Source organism: Drosophila montana, unplaced genomic scaffold (genome assembly GCF_035044405.1).
Source record: "Drosophila montana isolate Dmon_TW-CO22-7 unplaced genomic scaffold, ASM3504440v1 contig_203_1, whole genome shotgun sequence".
Classification (NCBI taxonomy): domain Eukaryota; kingdom Metazoa; phylum Arthropoda; class Insecta; order Diptera; family Drosophilidae; genus Drosophila; species Drosophila montana.
In genome coordinates, this window is record NW_026996956.1 from 797,208 (window position 1) to 802,339 (window position 5,132).

The 5,132-nt window shown below is 35.0% G+C and overlaps 1 long non-coding RNA gene across 2 annotated transcripts; it reads right to left on the bottom strand.

Moving 5' to 3' along the window:
* Positions 1–1,455: 1,455 nt before the first annotated feature.
* On the bottom strand, positions 1,456–4,755 carry LOC135426549 (uncharacterized). Of its 2 annotated transcripts, none has more exons than XR_010435919.1 (2): positions 4,568–4,755; positions 1,456–4,237 (listed from the first exon to the last, which is right to left on the bottom strand). It is a non-coding gene; the product is annotated as an uncharacterized LOC135426549 (long non-coding RNA). The 2 variants fall into 2 exon arrangements; XR_010435918.1 differs by having other exon boundaries at positions 1,456–4,270.
* Between the last annotated feature and the right edge of the window lie 377 nt (positions 4,756–5,132).

Consider the following 5,132-nt stretch of genomic DNA (forward strand, 5'->3'; position numbering starts at 1 on the left):
CAAATATAAAAGTGTACCCACGTCAAAAACGTATAGATCTTTGGAGAGTCCCCTGACATATGTCAGAGAATCGTGGAAACTTTTTCGAACGAATCTAATCGAAATTTGTTACAAATTAAACGGCAATTACCAAAGTAAATAATTGCCAACCGGAGCTTAACAAAATGAAGCGAATGAATTGAAAGAAGCGGTTTATTGAACCACAAATCACACCTGAGGTGTTGGCAATTTAAGGCACAAAAGAGCTCAAGTTAACTGACAAATTATAAATACAATAGATTTTATTTTTTGGATGGCAAACTGTTCCCTCATTTCGGACAATATGCTGCGAATGATAATCTACAGCTAAGTCACAAAGAGCTGCTGCTAAAAATAGCCACAAACCAAAAATGACCTCAAGCCGTGCCAACTGGCCACAAGAAACAATAGTATTAACACAATAAATTTACGAAAGGAAAAAATTGCAACAAAAGATTGGCACAGCGATTCGAAATGATGCCCTAAGCCATTGGAGTTTGTAAGTATTATTTTTTATATTTTTTGTGCTAACTCTAAAAGTAAAGAAAATCACGATTGAAGAACTTTATTCTGCTTTCGGCACAATTGTTGTCCAGCTTTTTCGTTTGCTAGTATTTGCGACCTTAACACTGACTAAACTGTGGTAAGGGCCCGAAGCAAGATTTATAATTAGGCTTAAATTTATTTAACGATATGGCTTCTGTTTTGAATTTGTAAATGATTTGAGTTGATTTGAAGACTGTTGCGAATTGCTCTCATTGATTTTTGGTTTTATTTGCACTTCTAGCAATTTCGAATCTTTACATATACTTAATATTCTCTGTAAATATTAAAAACGTTTTATTCTTTGGAACATGCATCATGAAGCGTATATCTGTGGAATACATCTATCCATTGGAATTGTGTAAAAAGTTGTACAATAACCTTTTGAAAATACATATATATAACGGACTGGAGAATAAATAGTTTAAATTTGTATATCTCCTCCTAACTCGCAAAAACTAATGTAGGTTTTCGTATAATGTTTACAGATTAAGAATATTTGACTTTTTTGATAAAACCCCCCATTTCCCACCATAATTGAAATTGAAAACTCACTTTTGAAGAAAGAGCTTTACACTTTGGTATATGCGAACATTTCGGTGCCATATTTGGGCCCTGGGAAATAAAGGTCTGCTCATGAGCTTTATATAAATATATCTTATTTATAAATACACAGAGCTTATTTTATCCATAACTCATTCTCAATTGCTGACCAGCTACCAATTGAAAGCCCACATATGTCTATTTTTAAAAAGAGCCGGAGACAATAATATGGGTCAAATCACTTCGTTCCCCAAACTTGGACCCATGCAGACACAATACAGGTACCTAAATCTTATTGCCAATTTTTTTTCCATGTCTATTACTTTTGTATATTCGTTTTCGAATGTTCAATTTTCTATGGTCTTGGGTCTTTTATTTTATTTTTATATTTTGTTTTCTTTATTTTTTTTTTGGAACGAAGCAGATCTTAAGAGCTTACACGTGCCGTGGATTACCAGATCGACCGCCGGGCAGCCGCACAGCGGGCGGAAAGCTGCCCGTGGTCAGCGGTCATTAGTGTTGGCTTGTTTGTGTGCCGTTAAAGCTGCGGACAGTTATTGACAGCTGAGCTGCGTTTTAATTGTTGTTCGCACAATGATTATGAATTATGAGTTTATAATATAAGATTCTCACCTAGCGATCCATCATGACTCAAATGTGCAGGCGAACCCACTTATTCAAATTCATATATGTTTATTTTAGTCTATTTGTTTCATCTTTGCCTGCCAAATGCCAAATTCACACACCTTATAATTCGTTTACTTGATTTCGACCAGCCCCTTTTGGCCGTCTGTAATACACCTTTCCCCCATTTCTGAAACTAACGTAAAATACGCACAGCAAATGGAATAGCTTCAACAGAATCAAGGACTTTGTCGAGTCTCTTGGAAAACTCGAATTTTTTATGAATATTTTTAAAGGTTTGTTTGTCTGTGTTTTTTAAAGTAATTTGAGCGGCATTCTATGGTCATTCAGGCTCTTTTTTTAGCATTCCCCAGCCATTACTACTGTCTTTATTTGTTGGCTAATATTTTTGTTTTGGTTGGGATTGCTGCTTAAGCAAATTGTTGTTGCTGCCGTTGGCCTTTTGTGTGAAATATGAGCTTCACTTTTTTTATGTTATTTTTAGCTTATTGCAAATATGTATTATTGTGTGCCGCAATGCGCACTAGTAAGTTGACCGGAGCAATTAAAATAACAAAAGTTCGATGGAAGTGGCACATAAAAACACTAAAATAATTGTGCTCACTAATTGTAGCTGTATAACATTTTTTTTCGTCTAGCAAAACTTTTCATTAAACTAAGATGAACTCGGTTGGATGCTGGGTTGGAACAAGCGACCCCCTTTTCGTTAGCCCGACGCTTAAACACTACAGCCTCTCAGGCTCCTGATGTTCGCAAGGCACAGAAATGACTGCTTGGTTGTTGATACAAACCGGTTCTCCCCACTTGGAGGCTGATTTTTTCAATCACTAGATCACTTTCGGCCGAAAAGGAAGTATCAGGAAAAACTTGAGCATTCTAGCTCTTACACTCTCTGAGTACAAACTCCTTTATAGATAATGATATGTAGTTCAATGACCACATTATTTACACAATTGTCGTTATTATCTGAGAGCATATCAAGTTTATAGGAATAGGTAGCTGCACAAGTATTTATAAATAAATGGATTTTCTGAGCGTAACACAAAATCAGTTTGACTGCCTCAATAAAATCGCTAGCGTTTAATTACCGACTCTAATTGCTTTATTTACTTATGAGTTGGACGTCTAAGTCAATCCATTCAACTCGGCATGTTCAACATTTTTTCTAATGTAAACGAAGTCGGCAAAAAGCAAGAAAAATAAATATGTGGTTTTGAGAAAATATTCAAGAAAAAAGATGTGGTATATATTATGAATTTGGGAACCCATTTAATAGCACTTCTTATAACAATTTTATTTATTGTTCCATATGTGAGAGTTATAATACTTTTATATTTTTTATATTACGATTAAAATAAATCTCTTAACAAAATAAGTATACTTGAAATATGTAAGTACGTTAAAATGCTTAGAAATTGTTAATACAGATTTATTTAATTTTTAATGATAATATCGTAGATTACGAAGAACGCATATTCTTTTTCTGAGTTACATTGGCCGAGTTGCACGCAATAATCAAGTTGAATTTCCGTCCGCACAATAAATCAGAGTAAATACTTAGCATTCGCAACAACAAATATATACCCTATAGAAGCATTTTGCTGAGCATGAAAAACATAAATCAAATAATTAAAAATTTTCAAGTACGACGCGTCTGAGAGACAGATTGGCGTCGTTTTTGTGATTTGGGCCAGAATTGATAGTTTGTAGCTTTCCCTACTGCTGAGACTGTGCGATGAAAAGCACCAACAATTAATTATAAATCAATTAGTTTGCAATTTACGCACATATATAGAAACTAGAACCACACGAAACGAAATTCCAATGAAAAGTAATTTTTGCCAGCAAACTAGTTTTGAGGCGGCAAAAAATTAGTTTTAGCATTTGTTTGGCTAATCGAGCGTGATTTTAATTTTCTTTTTGGTTGCACAAAATAAATGTGGACGTGAGAGATTCTCTAAAGCATAGAGTTTAATTGCATTTGGCTCGTAGAAATGAAAAGTTTTGAAAATGACATTCAATGTTTTCTTTAATATATACTGAATAATTAATTGAATGGCCTTTAGCCATAAACGAACCCGAATTCCCCTTTAACGAATGAATAACAACAAAAGTAAATATGTAGAATGCATTTTATAATAGTTTCATAAATGCCGAGCTTTGTTTAATTCGTTATTTAAACTACATACAATTTATGGCCACAAGTAAATGGCCCCAAAAGGGCGCCACAATAATTGTTTACACTTGAATATTTGGCAGACATTTTAAACAGAGCAGAAAAGATGCAAACAATATTATGTATTAAGCGATAATATTGACCAATCAAGTGATCAACAGATATCAATAAGTAACTGGTATATATTTCTTCATCACACAATCAATTCCATAGAATTATCATTCATGAACGTTTGTCAAAGGTTGCAATCTGTAAGTGTTAATTGCTTCCAAATCAGAGTGGGTTAGTCTTTGATTTCTTAGAATTGTTCAGCTTCAGATAAAAATAACAAAATGTATATTATATCTTCGAGGAGATAAAAATACATTTTTACTTGTTTATACAGATTAATGTCAAGTACGTTCGCACAGATAAAGAATCGAACGGACTTGACAGTTTTTTTTCTCATTTTTCTCATTTAATTTCAATTTCACTTTCTAGTTGCCGCAATTTGCTGGCTATTTATAAAATCCACTTCACAAAGTCTCTGTAACGGACTTTTACAATTGTTCGTTTTCTATTTCTTTTACATTTAATTTTACTTTGCTCTAAGCAATCCAATTATTAAGCTTTTTATTATTTTTTTTTTGTAAGGTAAGTTACATTCACCGCGACGGTTTCCGTATCCCAATTGAATGCGTTTTGAAATTATTTTTATTTATTTTCAAGTGTTAAAAAACGCGCGTTTTGTTTGCCGTTGCGTTGAGTCTCGAGTCGAAAACCGAACTAAACGCACGAACCCTCTCCCAGACCCGGTCAGACGCATCGACGCGTCGCCAACGCCGACGCCGATGCCGCCAACGACGTGACGCAGCTGGACGCCGAGGAGAATGCGAACGAACTCGTATGTGAAAACGTAAGCAAAACCGTAAACATAAACGCAACTGCAGCAGCGGCGGCGACAGCAGCAGCAGTAACGTGAGCGTCAAAAGCGCAGCAGACGCGATCCGTTTTGAATGGAAAGCAAAACGTATGATGCAAAACTTAACAAAATGAACGCTTTAAACGAAAGCGCGCGCACAACACAACACAAACTCTCATTCTCTAACGAGCTCTAATACACTCGTGTGCTTTGGTCAACAGTATTAGTTATTAGAATTCTCAACTAGTGAAAGCATCGAAACGGTGACAAGTTTGCAAACCTGGACTTCATAGCAAAGTGTGCTAA